Below are 22,091 nucleotides of genomic sequence, written 5' to 3'. Positions count from 1 at the left end.
CAGCACCCTTGTTTACACTGGCAACGTGGATTCACTCATCGTGTCAGCCGTGAATGATTCCCTCACTGACGATCCAGCAGGAGATAAAATCAATACCCTGCTTTCAAACAGCTTCTGTTCTATAAGGGACGGTCAAAAATAATTAAAGAAATTAAATAATTCAATAATACATGAAATTTAATGGAATGATGTGTGTAGAAAGTCAAAGGAGTCTACAGAAACTTAGAGAAAAACTGCAATTTGCAAGGTATCATGATATAAGAACACCCAAAAATCTATTATAATTGTATATACTAGCAATTTAAAAATGGAAACTGAAATTAAAAGTATAATATGTTTGAATGTTCAAAAAAGAAAAAGTAGAAGAAAAATGAGTAAATCTAACAAAACATTGACTTTCATGAAACAGTAATGAAAGAAATCAATGATGAACTTTTACTTACATTTACTTATGACATACCATATTGAATATGACATAGCATATTCATTGACTGGAAAACAACATAGAAATGATGTTAAATGACCCCAAATTGTCATACAGGTATAATGCATTTCCAACCTAGATTTTTATAGAACAACCAATATTATTCTAAAATTAATATGGAAAGGCAAAAGAACGAGAAGAGCTACAGTATCACAAAAATACTGAAGTGGCTGGAATCATTCCACATGATCTCAAGATTTCAAATATAGTAACAGTAATCAAGATTGTGTGGGATTTGTTGAGGGACAGACACACAGACCAAAGGAACAGAATGAGGAAAAGAAAACCCCACACAGCTACAAGTAACCTTTAACAACATGGGTGTGAGCTGTGCGGATTTACTTTTTTACACAGATGCCACAACAAATTTAATAATAATGAAAACATTTGAAACTTTGGGAGAATTGCCAAAATGTGACACAGAGACACAAAGTGGCTGTCGGAAAAATGGAGCAGACTTCCTCCATGCAAAGTTGCCAGAAAACTGAAATTTGTAAAAAATGCAAAAAAAAAAAAAAAATGCAGTATCTTGAAGCACAATAAAGCAAATTGCAATAAAAGAGGTATAACTGGATTGACATAATAGGAAGTTACCATAACCACAATTATATATGACGATAGTCGATTTAAAAATGGCAAGTTATACTCGTAAAATTAACGATAGATGTTGTGTGGTTGAAGGATTTAAATAACTTGGCTTATTAGAGTAGCAAAATGGTTAAGATACCTCTCTTTGAAGCCAGTCAACATGGATTCAATTTCTGATTTACCCACTTGCTGGGATGGGACTAAATAAGTCTTTAAACCTGTCATTGTGCCAAGCTGCTTCATTCATGAAATAATAAACAGTACTTTTCTTCAGAGATGAAAATCCAATATCTTATTATGCATAAAGCATTAATAACAGTGACTGTTACTAATCAAAATCAAGAACACTTATCAAAGAAAAATATATCATTTGAAGATGGGAAGAAACTCTAAGTGGAGGATATCGGGTGTCAGTTGTCATGCTAAACAGAACAAATCTTTTCTCTGTAAGCTCCTCTGGCAATGAATGTGAATACATCACTGGGAAAGGACAGAATGACTTCCAGGAATTTGGCAATGGGGATTATCTCGTTGTCACAGACTATACTTGGATTCTTGCGATCTTTCTTTCTTATGTATCATGATATTTTCATTCTCTTCACTGCATGCTTCTTTACCTCCACACACTTGCTTTTCAAGCACCTGACCACAGCCAACTCCCAGAAAAAAAGATTTCAGGGCACCATTTTGCCATTTCAGTTCTTTCATTGAACTAAAGCCCCCAAATAACTCTTTCATCATGTTTACAGTACACCTACTTTGTGTCATGGCTTATATGCATTATCACTTCACAAAAGTCCCAAAACAACCCACTGATTTATATACCCCTTGCTGCAAAACAAGGGAAATATGCAAGGGAGGAAATAATAATGCAAAAACAAAAAGTGTATAAAAAACATTTTACTATACTAGAAAATTAACGATGGAACATACTGCTTAATATTGTAATTTGAAATACAAATTTTAATAGTCTTTGGATAATTGATTCTCTAGTAAATTGTTTAGTTATATCATCAACTAAGCATTTCCAGACATTAATTTTTAGTAAACTAGTATAAAGATATCTTAGACAACTTATCTAAATAAAATCTTTACAGCATTTCCAAAAACCAAATTGATTTTTATTTTTTGGTGGCGCTGCTTAGCTTGTTGAATCTCAATTCCCTGACCAGGGATTGAACCTGGGCCACAGTAGTAAAAGCCCTGAATCCTAACCACTAGATCACCAGGGAACTCCCTACATTCTTTATATTCTTTTCCATTACAGTTTAACCCAGGACATTGAACGTAATTCCCTGTGATCTACAGTAGGACCCTGTTGTCCATCCATTCTATATATAGTAGTTTGCATCTACTAACCCCAAACTCCCGGTCCATCCCTCCCCTACCTCTCCTCCCCCTTGGCAGCCACAAGTCTATTCTCTATGCCTGTAAGTCTGTTTCTGCTTCATAGATAGGTTTGTTTCGGTCGCATTTTATTTTTTTATTTTTTATATTTTTTGCTGTGCTGTTTGGCTTGAGGGATCTTAGTTCCCGGACCAGGGATCAAACCTAGGCCGCCACAGTGAAAGCGCCAAGTCCTAACCAATGGACTGAGGGGGAATTCCCTGTGTCATATTTCAGATTCCATAGATAAGTGATATCATATGGTATGTACCTTTCTCTTTCTGACTTACTTCACTCAGTATGATAATGTCTAGTTCCGCCCATGTTCCCGAAAATGGCATTATTTCATTCTTCTATGGCTGAGTAGTATTCCATTGTATACGTGTACCACATATATCCATTCATCTGTCCACATCCATTTTTTAGCAGCCGGCCAAAAAATAAAATAAAATAATCCAACTTGAACAATGGAATGTACATGTGGTGCAGGAAAAGAAATGGAATAAATTAGTAACATGAAGAAAAGTGTGGTCTTTCCTAACCAAGAAAACAGGATTTTCAAGAGTAAACATCCAGTGTTTTATTAAAGAGTCTCACATCATTTTTTGATGTTTGACTACTTACAGCTATATATTAAGATTCACCATAACCTCTTCTTATTTGGCCTATGTGGTGAAGAAGATCAAGTCTGAGGGCTTCCTTCTCTGATACAAGTGGAAGTTCAAACCATAAGTGGTTATCCTTCCCTAAGCCCAATCCAGTAATCACCTTAATACATCAAGCCATTCATCATTCCCTGTTATGTCAAACCATTTTTTGAACACCTTGGTATTCTTCCCTGTCCCCCTAGAAAGCAGAATTACATAATAAACATTCTCATAACACTTCAACGTTAATATCAATCTAAATGACCAAACTAGCCTTTGCGTGGAGTTCCACCCTATTCCAGTGAATAGCCACAAGTGCAAACTAGCAACAACAAAAACTGTTTTGGTGGTGATATGTGAAATTTCTAGTTTATCTATCAAGCAAAAATCTTCCCATTGTATATTGTTTAGTGTTAAGAGAATACTCAGGAACACTGTTATTGTCAAATTACTGTACTGAGTGGTTCAAGGACAAAAGTAAAACTGGATGATTTTAAATTTTTCTAATATTTTTTATGTGCTTCTATATTCCTATTTTTCCTTCATGTAAATCAAGGTGCACGATGTTAGATTTACTGGGCACAAAAAAGATCATGAAGAAATACATTCATACACCACATATTCATGAATAGGGATGAGGTTACACACACATTCACAAGGTAGAGTCACTTGCCCCCAAGACAGAAAACCAAGAAGTAATTGCAGTTTCACCCCTTGCAGGAATGTCACCTTAAACCAATCACTCTGGAACTTCCTGAACACTAGTGAGGTAATCTGCAGGATAAGACTAAGACTTTGGCACTACTTTACCCCAAAAAAGGTAACCTTGCCTGAAAGAGCCTTTTCTTTTACTAATAACATTCTTATCCCACCAAGTTACTGCCCATAAAAGCTTCCCAATTTGTACAGCACCGTTTAGGACCTCTTTAATTTCTAGGTGGGATACTGCCCAATTCATGAATCATTCAATAAAACCAATCAGATCTTTAAATTTACCCTGTTCAATTTTCGCACGTCAATAAAATTCAGAGTCTGAAATAAACTGCTATGCTACTTGCATTATAGCCATCTGAATATTCTGGAATAGAGTGTGGAGGGAATAACTCAAGTACAAATTATGAGTATATAATCCCAAAATTATATGTTATTTGATTCCATATTCGAAAGAAATTGCTATAGAGTCTTTCCATCCTGACAGCCTAATGGTGCATTCTTAGCGTTTGTTGTAAAGCACCAAGACAGGATAGAACTGTGTTGGTAAAAGAAACAGGATTCCACCAGGGTGATGAGGAAAGTGATTAAATTTTGTTACATCTGTGTGGTTTCTCTCCAGGATAAATATTCTGATATCTAGGGACAAGTAAGTAATAATTTGAAACACTGCCATATTTATTGCATTTTATTTTATTTACTTTTTTTTTTTTTGGCTGCATCGTGTCTTCATTGCTGTGCGTGGGCTTTCTCTAGCTGCTCTAGCTGCGGCGAGCGGGGGCTGTTCTTCGCTGCGGTGCGCGGGCTTCTCACTGTGGTGACTTCTCTTGTTGCAGAGCATGGGGTTCTAGGCACGCGGGCTTCAGTAGTTGTGGCTCACAGGCTCAGCAGTTGTCACTCGAGGCTCTAGAGTGCAGGCTCAGTAGTTGTGGTGCACGGGCTTAGTTGCTCCGTGGCATGTGCGATCTTCCCGGACCAGGGCTTGAACCTGTGTCCCCTGCATTGGCAGGTGTATTCTTAACCACTGCCCTACCAGGGAAGTCCCTATTGCATTTTAAAGTATTAAGTATTTGGTGAACCCTCAGTTTAAGACACAACCAAAAAGCTTTGCCATATTCAGTACATCTGTAATGTCCTGTCACGTATAGATTATCTGATGATTGATGAAATGTGAGCCCCGAGTAAAGGTTTTTCCCATTCATTGCATTTGTGAGGTAATAATTTCCAGAATGAATTATTTGGTGAATGAAGTTGTTGCCTAAAGGCCTGGTCAAAGTAAATACATTTACCTGATATCTGTCCAGTATGACTTTTCCAATGAAGCTAAGATGTGGACACTTGCTAAAACCGTGGTTTAAAGTCCCTCACCAATATGGATTACCTGATAGTAAGTTAGACTTCAAAGTACAATAAAGGATTTGCCATACTCATTATATTTGTAAGGTTTCTCTCCAGTATGAATTTTTTGGTGCACCTTAAGGTACAAATTTTGACTAAAAACTATGAGACATTTATGACATTTCTACGATTACTGTCCAGTATGGCTTATGTGATGGTAAGCGAGGTTTTGCCACAGTCATGAATGTGCATGTTTCCTCCCACTATGAATCTCCCATGAATTTAAACTGTCAGTTTTGAATGAGGACCTTCCCATATATATCACATTAATATGGTTTCCCCTCTGTATTTATTATCTGATGTGTAGTGAAGGTTCAGATGTGAGTAAGGTCTTTTCAACACTCATTATTTTTGAAAGGTTTCTCTCCATTATGAATTCTCTGATGCTTTGCAAGGGTGGCTTTTTGACGAAAGACCTTGCCGCACTCATTACAGTTGTAAGGTTTCTCTCCAGTATGAATTCTCTTATGAACTGCAAGGTTTGATTTCCGACTAAAGAGCTTGCCACACTCATTACATGTGTGAGGTTCCTCTCCAGAATGAATTCTCTGATGAACTGCAAGGTCTGAATTTCTACTAAAGGCCTTGCAACATATATGACATTTATGTAATTTCTCTGCTGTATGGATTATCTGATGACGCCTGAGTTTTGAGCCCTGACTAAACGTTTTCCCACACTCATTACATTTGTAAGGTTTCTCCCCAGTATGAATTCTCTGATGACTTGCAAGGATTTGTTTTTGATTAAAGACCTTGCCACACTCACTACATTTGTAAGGTTTCTCTCCAGTGTGAATTCTCTCATGAACTGCAAGGTTTGATTTCCGACTAAACACCTTTACACATTCATTACATTTGTAAGGTTTCTCTCCAGTATGAATTCTCTGATGAACCATAAGGTTTGAATTTCGACTAAAGACTTTTTCACAAATATCACATTTATGTAATTTCTCTCTGGTATGGACAATCTGATGTCTACTGAGGCGTGATCCCTGAAGAAAGGTTTTGCCACACAGATAACATTTGTAAGGTCTTTCCCTGGGTGCTTTCTGGTATTTTGTCAGTAATGATGGATGCATAAAATCACTCCCATGTACATTAGAAATGTTGGTTTGGACCCCAGAAGAAATTCCTTGAAGTGGTGAACATGAGGCATTACTGCTAATAGTCTTGTCAGCTTGATTACACTCATCAATTTTCTCTTCACTTTTAAAAATATGCAGGTCATCCCGAAAGCTTAAGGCAAGGCTGTTTTCAATAAGCTCAATTCCTGCAGTACTTCTACCATGTCCATCTCTCTTACCAGTGAGATTTTGGTTATGGGTTATAGTCATGCCTTTGTAATTTCTTACCTCAGCTCTCCGCTGAGACGCAAGGTCATAAATATTTTCCTGGACAACCCTGAGGTAAAAATGTTTGATTTCATTCCTTTCATGTCTTCGCAGCATTAAGGTTTGGAATACTTCTTCTCTATCAGTGTTTGCTTTTAGATGTAATTTCTTGATCACATGGATATGAGAAATATCTACAAGATACAAAGAATCATATGTATCCTACACATTGTAATTCATAAATAAATATTTCAAGTTACATACATGATACTACACTAAAAATAGTACTTATTTCAAAGAGAGTTATGAAACTACCTACCATGATCTTAAAAACTGTAGCAACACAAAAAAAAACAGGATTCTTGGGGCTTCCCTGGTGGCACAGTGGTTAAGAATCCGCCTGCCAATGCAGGGGACACAGGTTCGAGCCCTGGTCCAGGAAGATCCCACATGCCATGGAGCAACTGAGCCCGTGCGCCACAACTACTGAGCCTGCACCCTAGAGCCTGAGAGCCACAACTACTGAGCCCACATGCCGCAACTACTGAAGCCTGCGCGCCTAGAGCCCATGCTCCGCAACAAGGGAAGCCACCACAATGAGAAGCCTGTGCACTGCAACAAAGAGTAGCCCCTGCTCGCTGCAACTAGAGAAAAGCAATGAAGCAGCAACAAAGACCCAACGCAGCCAGAAACAATAAATAAATAAAATAAAATAATAAAATAAATAAATTTATTTTTAAAAAAATGTAGTATATAATTAAAAGCTGTTAAGATAGTACAGCTTAAATGTTCTCACCACACAAAAAATACTGCACTTAAGCGAGTGGATGAAAGTGTTCAGAAACCTATTGAGTTAAACATTTTCCAATATAAACGTACACCAAGTAATCACACTGTACACTTTAAAGTTACACCGTGTTATATGTTAATTAAAAGTCAAAATTGCAGGGAAAGGGACTTCCCTGGCAGTCCAGTGGCTAAGACTCCATGTTCCCAATGCAGGGGGCCCAAGTTCGATCCCTGGTCAGAGAATTAGATCCCACAAGCCGCAACTAAGAGTTTGCATGGTGCAACTAAAGATCCCACATGCCGGACTTCCCTGGTGGCGCAGTGGTTAAGAATCCTCCTGCCAATGCAGGGGACACGGGTTTGAGCCCTGGTCCAGGAAGATCCTTTAGCCTCTGGTTTAGATCCTAGTGATGCAGAAAAAGCATCTGACAAAACTCAACAGCCTTTCATGACAAAAACACTCAATAAACTAGAAATTTAAAATATTTCCTGAATCTAATAAAGGACATATATTAACAGCCCACAGCTACCATCATTCTCAATAGTGAATGACTTAAAGCTTTTCCTCTAAGATCACGAATAAGAAAATACCTGCTCTCACTATTTCTAAAAACATATTACCAGAAGTCCTAGCAAGAACACATGGCAGGACTTCCCTGGTGGTGCAGTGGTTAAGAATCCACCTGCCAATGCAGGGGGCATGGGTCCAAGCCCTGGTCTGGGAAGATCCCACATGCCGCGGAGCAACTAAGCCCATGCGCCACAACTACTGAGCCTGCGCTCTAGAACCCGTGAGCCACAACTACTGAAGCCCGCATGCCTAGAGCCCATGCTCTGCAACAAGAAGCCCGCACACCACAACGAAGAGTAGACTCTGCTCTCCATCATTAGAGAAAGCCCACGTGCAGCAATGAAGACCCAATACAGCCAAAAAAATAATAATAAATAAATAAATAAAAATTTTTTAAAAATTTTTTTCAAAAAAAGAACACGTAGGCAGAAGAAGAGATAAAAGTTATCTAAACAGAAAAAGGAAGCAAAATCACCTCTATTGACAAACGACATGATCTAATATGTAGAAAACCCTGTAGGTTCTGCAAAAGAACTTAGTAGCAATAACTTAGTAGAAGGAACTCAGAAAAACTACAAAGTTGGAGGTTTCACAATTATTTCAAAATTCTTAGAAACCTAAATAAACCAAACTGCTGTGGTACTAGCGTAAAGACAGACAGAGACCAGTGGTGTAAAACAGAGACATGAGAAATAAGCTCTTGTGTATATGGTCACATAATGTTCCACAAGGGTGTCAGGACTACTCAAAGGGGGAAGGGCTGTCTACGCCTTTAACATGCTTTAAAATTAGGGAGACTGAACAATGGCACACACAAGTGACAAAAAAAAATGGCATCCACAGCAGTTTACTCCACAGCCTAACAGACAGAAAGATGTGAACTTGGATAACGTTATCCCTAGAAGAAATGCGTATATCGTCTACTGAGGCTAAAAGTGGATGGTCATTAGTATATGTGAAAACACTGTCACAGTAGCCTGTAGACATTTGTTTGTGACATTCCTCACAAAAACAAAAACTGGAAAGACTTAAGCAGTCAGGTTCTCGTGATACTTTGTATAATGTATTCTAGAACATGCTAACCATTCTACTAAGTAGCTTCAAGTGGTGATTTTATATGAAGCCAGAAATATGAGGGAAACTATTCTCCATGAAAAATTATCTGCTACCCAGTAAAATGACTCCATAGAAAGTCCATCAGAATCTGTTCATTGGGACTTCCCTGGTGGCGCAGTGGTTAAGAATCCGCCTGCCAATGCAGGGGACACAAGACACAAGTTCAAGCCCTGGTCCGGGAAGATCCCACATGCTGCAGAGCAGCTAAGCCCGTGCGCCACAACTACTGAGCCTGCACTCTAGAGCCCCCAAGCCACAACTACTGAGCCCACGTGCCACAACTACTGAAGCCCGCACGCCTAGAGCCCATGCTCTGCAACAAGAGAAGCCACTGCAGTGAGAAGCCCGCACACTGGACCAAAGAGCAGCCCCCACTCGACGCAACTAGGGACAGCCCACGTGCAGCAACGAAGACCCAACACAGCCAAAAAACAAAGAATCTGTTCATGAACTATGGGTGAATTACCAAAGCAAAGAAACTAGATAAAATTTCAGAACCTAGGACTATGTATTTCTTTTTTTTTAATGAATTTATTTATTTATTTATTTATTTTTGTGTCACCAGGGAAGTCCAGGACTATGTATTTCAAAAGCAAGTTTCAGAGGCAAAATCATGCAAACTTAGGAGAATACAAAATCAGGAAGATTACGCATTCGCCGACTAGGTAGAGCAGTACACAAGTGAAAAAAATACAAGATATGTTTGTCAGATATTATAGGACCTTCAGATAGAACCATGCACTCTACCCACAGATGCCAAACAAAAAGCCTGAAAGATGCACATATTCCCCCCATGAGAGACTGGGGATTAAAAAGAGGATCTCGGGACTTCCCTGGTGGCGCAGTGGTTAAGACTCTGCGTTCCCAATGCAGGGAACTAGATCCCACATGCATGCCACAACTAAAAATTTGCATGCCACAACTAAGGAGCCCTCCTGACGCAACTAAGACCTGGCACAAGGTTTTAATAAATAAAATATAAAAAATAAAATAAAATATAAAAATATAATAAATAAGTAATAATAATAAATATAAAATAATAATAATAAAATATAAAAAATAAAATAAAATAAAAAAATTAAAAGAGGATCTCTCTGTACACTGTCCTTACAGTTTTCCTAAGTAACAATAACAGAAGATCCAACCAACAGGGCTAGTACACACATCCTTGAACTGTGCGGCAAGAGGAGAACAGAAGAAATGGCAAGAGGAGAACAAAAGAAAGTAAACAGGACTTGAGACAGCTCCATGCAGGTTGTGAGGTGCCAGAGGAAATCAAAGAGCAGCCAGTGTTTTCCCATCTTCTGTCTGGGTCTTCTAAAAACATCCAATGGGGATGGAACCAAGAAAGTTTCAGGGATTAGTCTGGAGGCATCAGCTCTTCACCATGTGGACTGAGAACTAAGCATCCAGTGGAATCATGCCCTGAAGGGGAGATGAGGGGGCAGGAGACCCATTTAAAAAATCCCACCTCATGCTCCTCAAAGTCAAGCAACAACTAGTTCACAGGAACAAGATGGCAGAGTGTGGCAGATCACGATAAAGACTTTGCCTTTGTCTCTGGTACAGCTGCAGTACCACTGGAGGGTAAAAGAACACATTTTACATGTTGAAGGACAATGTGATAAGTTGGGGAGAAGAAAAATTTCCTCTGAGGGTTCACAATTATAAATTATCTTCTGTATTCCCACAGAACTCTCCGATGAGGGGAGAGTTAACCAAACACTATTAATAATGAGGTTTCCTCTCGGCGTTTCTGAGATCTCACCTATGATCACACTTTGATACATGCTCAAAGGCATTCACATCACTCTCAACAGCCCAGCACTCTTTCTCTTGCTACAAAGTGAGTAAAATATTCAGCTGAGAAACAGAAATCCCTCCACATAAGAAGAAAGAAACGTGATTTCCTGTGACTTTTCCAGAACTCTAATTCTTTGTTCAACTGAAGATTACAAATGAATCTAGAAAAATATTTCAAAAATTCATCCACTTTTCCCCTCCTTCTGAATACACACGGAACAGTATAAAATGCACAAATGTAGCTCACTTCCTAGAACTCCTAACTCAAAAAACACAGGAGTAGAAAAATAGGAACGTGGGTATATTAAAAGTTTGCCATTGAGCTTTATGAATACATAAGCTCTGAAACGACCCCTGATAAATCATGAAGTGGGGAGATCATCTAAGGAAAGGTAGGATTAAACTCCTGATGCCACATCATGAAGCTTTTCAATGTCTGAGATAACAGGGATTTCGGATCAGTCAAGCAAACAGGGCCTCCCAAGAGGCCCACAAGAGAAAATGCAAAGATACCCAAGGGCAGAGCCCAGCTTCTGGAGGGAAGTTATCCTCACCCAGGGAGAGCAGGTTCCTGTAGGTCTCCACCATCACGTCCCTGTACAAGGCCCTCTGAGCAGGGTCCAGGCATTCCCACTCCTCCTGGGAGAATCCTACGGCCACATCCTCGAAGGCCAACCGTTCCTGAAATGAAAACACATTTCACCAAAGAGCCCTGAGGAGATTCTTATTTTCACACAAAATGAGAAGAGGACAGAGGAGTAAGGATCAATTCAGTTGAAGTAAATATTCTGACAGATCCATGTAAAGCTATTTGAAGGAAACTGTCATTCTCTAATTTAATTTCTTAGGCTTTTTCTTAACATTATGATATCCCCCATCTATCAATGGATTTTTTCCTCTTGTAGTCAATACATAAAATACATACAAATAAAATTCAACAATGGATTGTCTATGGAGAAGTGTTACATATTATATTTTACACACTGACTGATATTTAATATCTAGATAAGCTACACTATGAGTGGTATCTTCAAGGTTGACAGAGTCAACAGTGGCTTTTTTTTTTTGGCTGCATGGGGTCTTAGTTGCATCACTCGGGATCTTCATTGCAGCATGCGGGAACTTTCGTTGCAGTGTGCAGGATCTTTTGTTGCGGCGTGCGGGCAATCTGCTGTGGTGCGCAGGCTCCAGAGCACTTGGATTTCAGTAGTTGCGGCTCACGGGCTCAGTAGTTGTGGCGCATGGCCTTAGCTGCTCTGCGGCACGTGGGATCTCAGTTCCCCAACCAGGGATCGAACCCGAGTGCCCTGCATTGAAAGGCGCATTCTTTTTCTTTTTATAAATTTATTTACGTATTTATGTATTTATTTATTTATTTATTTAATTTTTGGCTGCGTTGGGTCTTCGTTGCTGCGCGCAGGCTTTCTCTAGTTGTGGCGAGCAGGGGCTACTCTTCGTTGCAGTGTGCGGGCTTCTCATTGCGGTGGCTTCTCTTGTTGTGGAGCACGGGCTCTAGGAGCACGGGCTTCAGTAGTTGTGGCATGCGGGCTCAGCAGTTGTGGCACACAGGCCTAGTTGCTCTGCAGCATGTGGGACCCTCCTGGACCAGGGCTCAAACCCATGTCTCTTACATTGGCAGGCGGATTCTCCATCACTGCGCCACCAGGGAAGCCCGGAAGGCCCATTCTTAACCACTGGACCACCAGGGTAGTCCCCAACAGTTGCTTTAAAGAAAAGTCAAAATCTTAAATTATGATAAGGGTAGCAACAGCAATGATTAAAGGTGTTTGCATATTTAACATATACTAAGCATTACTGCAAATGCTTTACAGGTGTAAGCTTTTAATCATCATCAGAGCTCATTAGAGAAAGGTCTGTTCCCAAGTTACAGAGGAGAAAACTGTCAGAAACACACTGAGAAACTCAATTCAGGTCAAGAAACTAAGAAACAACACACACATAAACTAAGGAAGTTCGGCTCTTGATCTGAACATCAAGAAGAAAAACTTAAGTAACAGAAAGAGAATTAAAAGTACACTGACAGAGAGTCACCTGAGAAAACTTAACTTCAAGGTGAACACCATGGAAGGGCATAAAATGTCATTATAGATGTGGACACGCACACAAATGCACATAAAATGTTAGTAATCTTACTACTATTTGAACCATTAACATAATAGTGTAAAAAAATACAAGGCCAAAGAATATATTTAAGATACAATTGGGGGACTTCCCTGGTGGCACAGTGGTTAAAAATCTACCTACCAATGCAGGGGACATGGGTTCGAGCCCTGGTCTGGGAAGATCCCACATGCCTCAGATCAACTAAGCCCCTGAGCCGCAAGTACTGAGCCTGCACTCTAGAGCCTGCATGCCACAACTACTGAGCCCATGTGCCGCAACTACTGAAGCCCACGCACCTAGAGCCCATGCTCCACAACAAGAGAAGCCACTGCAATGAGAAGCCTGCACACCGCAACGAAGAGTAGCCCCCGCTTGCCGCAGCTAGAGAAAGCCCGTGCGCAGCAACGAAGACCCAACGCAGCCAAAATAAATAAATACATAAATAAATAAATAACTTATTTATTTATTTTTTTATGTGGGATCTTCCCAGACCAGGGCTCGAACCCGTGTCCCCTGCATTAGCAGGTGGATTCTTAACCACTGCACCACCAGGGAAGCCCAATAAATAACTTTAAAAAAAAAGATATTCCAGGGCTTCCCTGGTGGCGCAGTGGTTGAGAATCTGCCTGCTAATGCAGGAGACACGGGTTCGAGCCCTGGTCTGGGAAGATCCCACATGCCACGGAGCAGCTGGGCCCGTGAGCCACAGCTGCTGAGCCTGCGCGTCTGGAGCCTGTGCCCCGCAACGGGAGGGGCCGCGATAGTGAAAGGCCCGCGCACCGCGATGAAGAGCGGTCCCCGCACCGCGATGAAGAGTGGCCCCCACTTGCCGCAACTAGAGAAAGCCCTCGCACGAACCGAAGACCCAGCACAGCCAAAAATAAATAAATAAATAAATAAAATTTTAAAAATAAATAAATAAATAAAAGGCTGCTAGTAAAAAAAAATTAAAAAAAAAAAAAATTCCATGCTAAAAAGGGCAGAGGTGACAATATCATGTCAGACAAATTTAATTAAAGAGAAGAACTGACACAAGACACAAAGGGTATTATATAATAATAAAAGATATAAATCACCAAGAAGATATAACAATTATAAATATATATATATATACATCTAACATTAGACCTCCCCGCGAAATGGAGCAAACATTAACAGAAACAGAGAAAGAAATAACTAGAGCAAAACGTGAGTAAGAGACTTCAATACTCTAGTTTTACATATGCATGAGAACAAAAAGAAGGTCAATAAAGAAACAGAGGACTTGGACAACACCATAGAACAACTGTACCTAACAGACATGTACAGAACGCTCCACCCAACAACAGCAGAAAACACATCCTTCGGAAGCATTCTCCAAGACGGAACATACCTTATACCACAAAACAAATCTTAACAAATTTAAGATGATTGAGATGATAAAAAAATATCTTCTCCAAACACATTGAAATTGCGAATTTCCTGTCGGTCCATTGGTTAGGGCTCCGTGCTTTCACTGCCAAGGGCCCAGGTTCAATCCCTGGTCAGAGAACTAAGAGCCCGCCAGACGAAGTGGCCAAATAAATAAGCACAATGAAATGATACTAGAAATAAAGAGCAGATGGAAAACAGGAAAATCCCCCAAATGTGGAAATTAAGCACCTCATTCTTAGAGAAGCAGTGGGTCAAAGAGGAAATTATAAGGAAACGGGAAAAATATCTGAATAAAAATAAAAACACAGCATACCAAATTTATCACAGGTAACCAAAGCTGCACTAAAACGGAAGTCTACGCTGATAAATGCTTACAACAAAAAAGGGAAAAGATACACACTCTGCACTACTGTTCAAGAAAGTAATAAACTTCCTAGCGAGAGCCATTAGACAAGAAAGAGAATTCTAAGCTACTCAAATCGAAAAAGAAGTAAAATTATCTTTTCTTTTAGGTGACAAGGTTATATATGTACAAACTAAAAAGGTTCCACAGTAAAACAACTATTTCAAAAAACAACTTTACAAAAGCTGGAGCATAAAACATCAGCACGCAAAAATCAGTTGCATTTCTGTATACAATGAACAATGTCAAAGAAAATTAGAAAACAATTCAATTTACTATAGCATCAAAAGGAATAGAATATTTAGGAAAAAATCAGCCAAGGAGGTGCAAGACTTGTACACTGAAAACTACTAAATGCTGCAAAAAGAAGTCCAAGGAGACACAAATAAATAGAAACAAACCCTGTACTCGTGGATTGGTAGACATAATAGTCTTAAAATGACCATATTACCCAAAGTGCTCTATAGATGCAATGGACTCCCTATCAAAATTTCAATGGCAATGTTTGCAGTAATAGAAAATATCATACTAAAATTCATATGGAATCTCAAGGGATCCCAAAGAGCCAAAATACTCTTGAAAAAGAAGATGGAGGCCGTCATATTTGGATGTCAAAACATATTACAAAGTAATCAAGATGATGTTGTACTGACAGAAACACAGACACATAAACTAATGGAACAGATGAGAATATCAAAAACAAGCCTTTGAAAATATATAAAATGTATAGACAAGGATGCCAAGATTACAAAGGGGAAACTGCAGGCTCAATAACAAATGGTGCAGAGAAACTAGATCTATTAGCAAAAAGATGAAGCTGGAAACCAACCTACAGCAAAGGTAAAAACTCCTGTGTCATAGGATACAACCCAGAGTAAAAAGACAACCTCTGAGGGACTTCCCTGGTGGCGCAGTGGTTAAGAATCCGCCTGCCAATGCAGGGGACACGGGTTGAAGCGCTGGTCTGGGAAGATCCCACATGCTGCGGAGCAACTAAGCCCGTGCGCCACAACTACTCAGCCTGTGCTTTAGAGCCTGCAAGCCGCAACTACTGAAGCCCGTACACCGAGAGCCCATGCTCTGCAACAAGAGAAGCCACCGCCATGAGAAGCCCACGCACCGCAACGAAGAGTAGCCCCCACTCACCGCAACTAGAGAAAAGCCCACATGCAGCAACAAAGACCCAATGCAGCCAAAAATAAATAAATAAATGCATAAATTTATTTTAAAAAAAAAAAAGACAACCTCTGAGGAATGGAGGTAATGAAAGTGATATGAAGAATTTCCAACTGTCAGAGATTTAGGTTGATTTCAAGACTAAATTTGCTGATGGACTAAAACACCCTCTATCACTGATGTCTGTTTCTGAACTTTCCATTCCATTCCCAATCATTAAGATTTGAAGTCAGTGAGTCACTCGTTTAGCTTAATTGCCTTAAAAAAGTCTGAACAAATTGCCCATAATTGGTATGATTTCCAGATTTTACCAGGTATTGTGCATATTAATACCATCACTTCCATGTGCAGCTTCTTTATCCTGGTTTACAGAGAGCAGACGCTGCATCCTGATGGGGCCCTAAGCAATCCCTGCTGTCCAGTAGCACTGACACCACATCTCCAGTCCATGGGTGTGAAGCCCTGCCCAGGACTACACCCAGTGGAGCCTCTTCACAAGCTCCAGGTCACTGGGTCATGGGGAGACGGGATCTAAGTGGAGATGACAGGCCCTGAGGGAAGGACCCGGGTAAGTGTGAATGTACAGGTGTCAGGCGGGATACTTCAGAGTCAGACAAGATCAGCGAGTCCAAAGAAGGGCATTTCAGGAAGGACAGACAAAACAATCAACTGAGAAAAAGTCTTTACCTGAAAAAGAGTCATTCCAGGCTCCTTTTCTTTCCTCTTCCTCCTCTTCCGGGCTTCCTACCCAGGCAGCAATACTCTTTAGAGGTCTATCCTGAGAGTTGAAAACAGGCTGTTTAATGCTTGGAATCAACACACCCCCATCCTCAGTCACCACCACACACACAGGGAAGACCTCAGCATGTGGAACAGACAGTCCCCTGCTGCCCACTGTCCCAGGAGGGGCTCAGGACAGTAAACTCCCACACAGAGACCAACAAGGGAGTTTCCCCACACTTTCCTTCAGATCAGGCTCCCCTCCTGGTGAGGCCCTCACGTACACAGCAGCAGCGGGCACCTCAGCTGGACCCGACGACCCCCTTCAGGTCACAGACCAGCCCTGATCCATCCCCACGCAGAGCAGAGCCCCTCAGCCTCAGCCCAGATCCCAGCCCTCAGGAACAGGGGGACCCAGAGTCCTGATGCTCAGTGATGCATCCGGATTGGAATCACCTGGGGCACCTCAAATATTATTGAGGTTGGACCCCACACCGACAATATTAAGTGAAATCTCTGGTCAAAGGGTACCAAACATGTATATGAAAAATGCCTCAATGATCTAACGGGAAGCCTGTGTTGAGCACCACCCACCGTAGCCTAGTCCAGCACACCTCCCACTTTCTTTATTTTTCTAGCTTTATTGGGTATAATTGATAACTAAGAATGGTGTACATATGAGTCATCGAATGTGGTTATTTTACAGATGTAAGCACTGTGCAATAATAATCACAATAAACTAACTTTCAATTCCACCAACTCACAGTAATCTCTGTATCTGTGTGCTGAGAACACTTAAGTATTACTCTCTGGAAATTCCAAGTATATAATAACACAGTGGATTCACTATAGTCAGCATGCTGTACGTGAGATGTGTATGTTGTACACATTTACAACTGAATGTTGTATCCTTTGACCAACATCTCCCCAGTTACCACACCACCCAAACCCTTGTAAGAACCTTTATACTCTATGGCTCTATAAGTCTGATATTTCTACTTTCCTCAAAAAATGTCTGTCTTTTTCTGTCATAATAATGTCATAATTTATGGATGACATAAATTTTCTACATCCATTCACTTGTCAACAAACATTTGGTTCTTTCAACATCTTGGCTGCTGTGAATAATGCAGTAATGGTCAATGGAGGGCAAATATTTCCCTCACTAGAATGATTTTGTTTCCTTTGGAAAACTAGCCAGAGGAAGGTGTCATACACTGTCTGCCTGTTCTATGTTTAATTTACTTAGGAACCTCCACATTGTTTTCCATAAGACCATAGCATTTATATTCCCACCAACAAAGCACAGGGGTTCCCTATTCTCTGTACTGTGTGTGTGTGTGTGTGTGTGTGTGTGTGTGTGTGTGTGTGTGTGTGTGTGAGAGAGACAGGTAGGGAGAAGACAATACAAGAAGCAGCACTGGTCTGGCAGCAAGAAAGTAGCAACTGCACCTTCCCAAGGATGATCCTATGGACTGCAGATCATTGCGGTATTCCTGGCCCTCTTGGAAAAATTCTCAGAAAAATCTTTCCCTACATCAACGAACTTAACGGCCCTTCTCAGGTTCCGTCCACAGGCAAATACCCAGCAGAATATCCCTATTGAAAACCATCTGCCGGGCTTCCCTGGTGGCGCAATGGTTAAGAATCCGCCTGCCAATGCAGGGGACATAGGTTGGAGACCTGGTCCGGGAAGACCCCACATGCCACTGAGCAACTAAGCCCGTGCGCCACAACTACTGAGCCTGCGCTCTAGAGCCCATGAGCCACAAATACTGAGCCCTCATGCCACAACTACTGAAGCCTGTGCACCTAGAACCCATGCTCCGCAACAAGAGAAGCCACTGCAATGAGAAGCCCGCGCACCGCAACGAACAGTAGCCCCAGCTCGCCGCAACTAGAGAAAGCCCGTGTGCAGCAACGAAACCCAAAGCAGCCAAAAATAAATAGTTATTAAAAAAAAAAAAACAGTAGAACTTTAAAAAAAAAAAAGAAAGAAAGAAAACAACCTGCCATTTGAAGCTTAGTACTCATAATTTCCCTTCTGCACACAAATGAACTTACAAACTCTCATGGGGTCCAACACAGTCTCCATAAAACGCATAATGATCCACTAATCCTGCTATAAAATATCAGAAAACATTCCAAACTCTAATAAACCATGCCTGAGGGAAAAATATATATGAAGACACACAAGGAATCACTAGATGCAAAACACCATATTTTTGTTCACAGTGACCACATACCAAACACTGTCATCTCCAAAAGTACATATAAGAAAGATGTTTCCAATGATGCACATGCTGCAGTAAGAACCCAACATCTCCCAAGGAAACGCTCAAAATGCTCTTTTGCGTCATTCATAGTGCATCTAAAACTTTCTTCATTTGCAATCCAAAGTACTAAAAAAATAACAAAAGTAACCCACAAAATGATCTCGGAAATTTCCCCTGTATTACTCTAAAAATTGCACACTAACTCTTGGCCTTCCAAAAGAACCAACACAAGACACCTGTGGAGTGGATGCGGTAGGGCACGCTCCAGCTCCAGCTCCTGAGGACAAGGCACCCATCCTCCTCTGGGGCTCAGCTCAGTCCACACTTCTAACCACATTGGAGGAAAATGTTTCTCTCAGCCTAAATTCACTCCTCCTCACGTATGACCATAAAATACCCGAATAAAACAATGCACAGAAACCACATTCTCAGCAGCTATGTCCCAGGGAACATGACATAACGCACTATGCCACCTCAAAGCATGCAAGGCACCCCACAACTAACCATAAACCCACTTCCAGGTGCTCCAGCCAGAAATGAGACACCCTCCACCAACAATTCAACACATCCCTTGAGCTCACAAGGTACAGGTGCACACACCATTCATTGGGCTCGTATTGATGCCCCCACTGGCTGCCAGGTCCCTCCTACAGTCCCCAGCAGGCGCCCCTCCAATTTCCTCATTCTCTATCCTTCTTCTACGTGAACACAAGGAAACGGGGGGAAAAGCAAAAAGACCTCTCAGCAAAGGCATCGCAACAGGAATAAACATAAGCTATCACCGAAAGGACACTGGCCGTTCAGTATGGAGGTCAAGAAGTTGGCCCTCCTGGGAAAACTGACCAGAAACTGGGCACATTATGGAGTCTAGTTTCAAAGGACATTTGAATTCAGCGAGGGAGACGCAAAGACAGGCGGTCCCCAAATTTCTTGTCTCCTGTTCCCCCCATGCACAGGTAATTAAAAAATACCAGATACCCTAGCTCCTTGAGGGGGTTCTCCTTTATGCCCCATTAGGGTTGACTTCTGCCCACCCTTAGCACAGTGAAATCACTATCCCTGATTCTGAGCAGATGACCTGCTGGAAGGCAAAGCTCCCGTCCAAGGTGTCGACTGGTCCCTGGATGTCCACAGCCTGGAACACTGGCGGCCATAGCGGAGCCGTGACACAGCACACTAAACGTGAGGACACCTCAGGACGCTGCATGAGGACGCCAATTCTGTAAGGCTTCTTTAGGACTCCCTACATCTTTCTGACTTATTTTGAGTAATTAAGTAGCCACATGGGGAAGGACCAATTACAGTTGAAAAGTCCAGAACAAATATGAGCACCATCCTCATCACCTACCAGGTTCCCATGGTCTCCACTGGGGATTACTCAGCACAACCCACAGTCCTAGCATCTAAACACATCCCCACAGTGAGATGCTGCCATCAGCCTGGAAGCAAGAGGAACACTGTGAGCCCCTGAATGAAGGAAAAATGGGACAGACTCCAAATAACCAATGGAGAAGGGCATTTCTAAAGAGGATGATTGGGGAAGGGACAATAAAACCTGGTGAAAATGACAGAGATTGTCAGGAAGGGATGGGGAGACCTCTCTGAGCCTAGACCTGAAGGAGGACAAGGGGCCTAAGCCACGATGACTTAAAGGCCAAAGGTAAGAACAGGAACTGAGATCTGACACAGAAAAGGTGTTGCTTTTGGGGAAGAGAGAAAAGGTGAATGTGCCCAGGGCAGAGTGAACCATGAGAAAAGGGTCAGCTCCCAGGATGAGGCTGGAGACACTGGCAGGGCCCTGAGGATGACACAGGGCTGAGTAGCCACAGTGAGGAGATTCGATTTTGTCCTAAAGACAAATAAGAGCCAGTGGAGGTCTGAGTGCCAGGACTGACATAAACTCTCTTCAAACATACATGTAATGTAGGAACTTCCCTGGTGGTGCAGTGGTTAACAATCCGCCTGCCAATGCAGGGGACACGGGTGCGAGCCATGGTCCGGGAAGATCCCACATGCCACGGAGCAAATAAGCCCATGCACCACAACTACTGAGCTACGCTCTAGAGCCCGCAAGCCACAACTACTGAAGCCCGCGCACCTAGAGCCCATGCTCCGCAACAAGAGAAGCCACCGCCATGAGAAGCCCGCACACCGCAACGAAGAGTAGCCCCCGCTTGCCACAACTAGAGAAAGCCTGCGCACAGCAACGAAGACCCAACGCGGCCAAAAATAAATTAATTAATTTTAAAAAATACATGTTATGTAGAGAAATAGTTCTAAGTCACTTCTACTCTGAGCCTACTTTCTTGTCTCCATTCTAGTGCTTTTGTTTTTCATTCTGGGAAGACAGGAACCCATATACAATTCTAAACAAAACTCAACACTCTCTCCAAAAAGAACAGCCACACACAGACACACACCCAATTTGGCCAATCAATTCGGGGTCAGTGTTGCTCGGACTGAGAGTTTCTGGTCTAGTCTGTCATCCCCATGTTACAAGTGGGCTCCGTAAGGCCCAGAGGAGAGAGATTTCTGAGAAGGTCTGAGTTGAGTGAACAGATCAGGTGTATCTAACTTCTGAAATGGGATCCTGAAGGGTCAGTGGGCAGAGCTGGTCTTTATTGCCCGCTGCATTTAAAACACCAGGACTATCATTCATGTTCCTGAGCAAAGGAAACTTCTTTCAAGGTCTGATCACACTGATACCAAGCAGCTAATTATTCCTTTCCAGAAAAATCACAGTAAAATAATCTCAACATACAGAAACGCATCAACATATCTACAAAATGAAAACAGACTCACCGACATAGAGAAGAGACTCGAGGTTGCCAAGGAGGAGGAGGAGAAGAGGGAGGGATGGATTGGGAGTTTCGGACTAGCAGAGGCAAACTATTATGTATCGGATGGATAAACAACAAGGTCCTACTGTATAGCACAAGGAGCTATATTCAATATCCTGTGGTAAACCATAATGGAAAAGAATATGAAAAAGAATATATATATATGTATAACTGAATCACTTTGCTGTACAGCAGAAATTACAACTTTGTAAATAAACTGTACATCAATAAAATTTTTAAAAATAAAAATTTTAAGGAACTTCCCTGGCAGTCCAGTGGTTAAGACTCCACGCTCCCAGTGCAGGGGGCACGGGT

General features: G+C 41.4%; 1 protein-coding gene, 1 non-coding gene and 1 pseudogene across 2 annotated transcripts in view; 1 reads left to right on the top strand and 2 right to left on the bottom strand.

The window, feature by feature from the left end:
* Positions 1-22,091, top strand: part of LOC114235400 (zinc finger protein 665-like) — a 427,904-nt gene that overhangs the window by 267,465 nt on the left and 138,348 nt on the right. The gene's annotated exons all lie outside the window — the stretch shown is intronic.
* On the bottom strand, positions 2,233-2,304 carry TRNAK-UUU (transfer RNA lysine (anticodon UUU)). The gene has a single exon. It is a non-coding gene; the product is annotated as a tRNA-Lys (tRNA).
* Positions 5,216-20,143, bottom strand: LOC130705729 (zinc finger protein 239-like; annotated as a pseudogene).

The sequence above is a fragment of the Balaenoptera acutorostrata genome, chromosome 19 (assembly GCF_949987535.1).
Source record: "Balaenoptera acutorostrata chromosome 19, mBalAcu1.1, whole genome shotgun sequence".
NCBI classification, from domain to species: domain Eukaryota; kingdom Metazoa; phylum Chordata; class Mammalia; order Artiodactyla; family Balaenopteridae; genus Balaenoptera; species Balaenoptera acutorostrata.
This window is presented reverse-complemented; position numbering and strand designations above follow the sequence as displayed.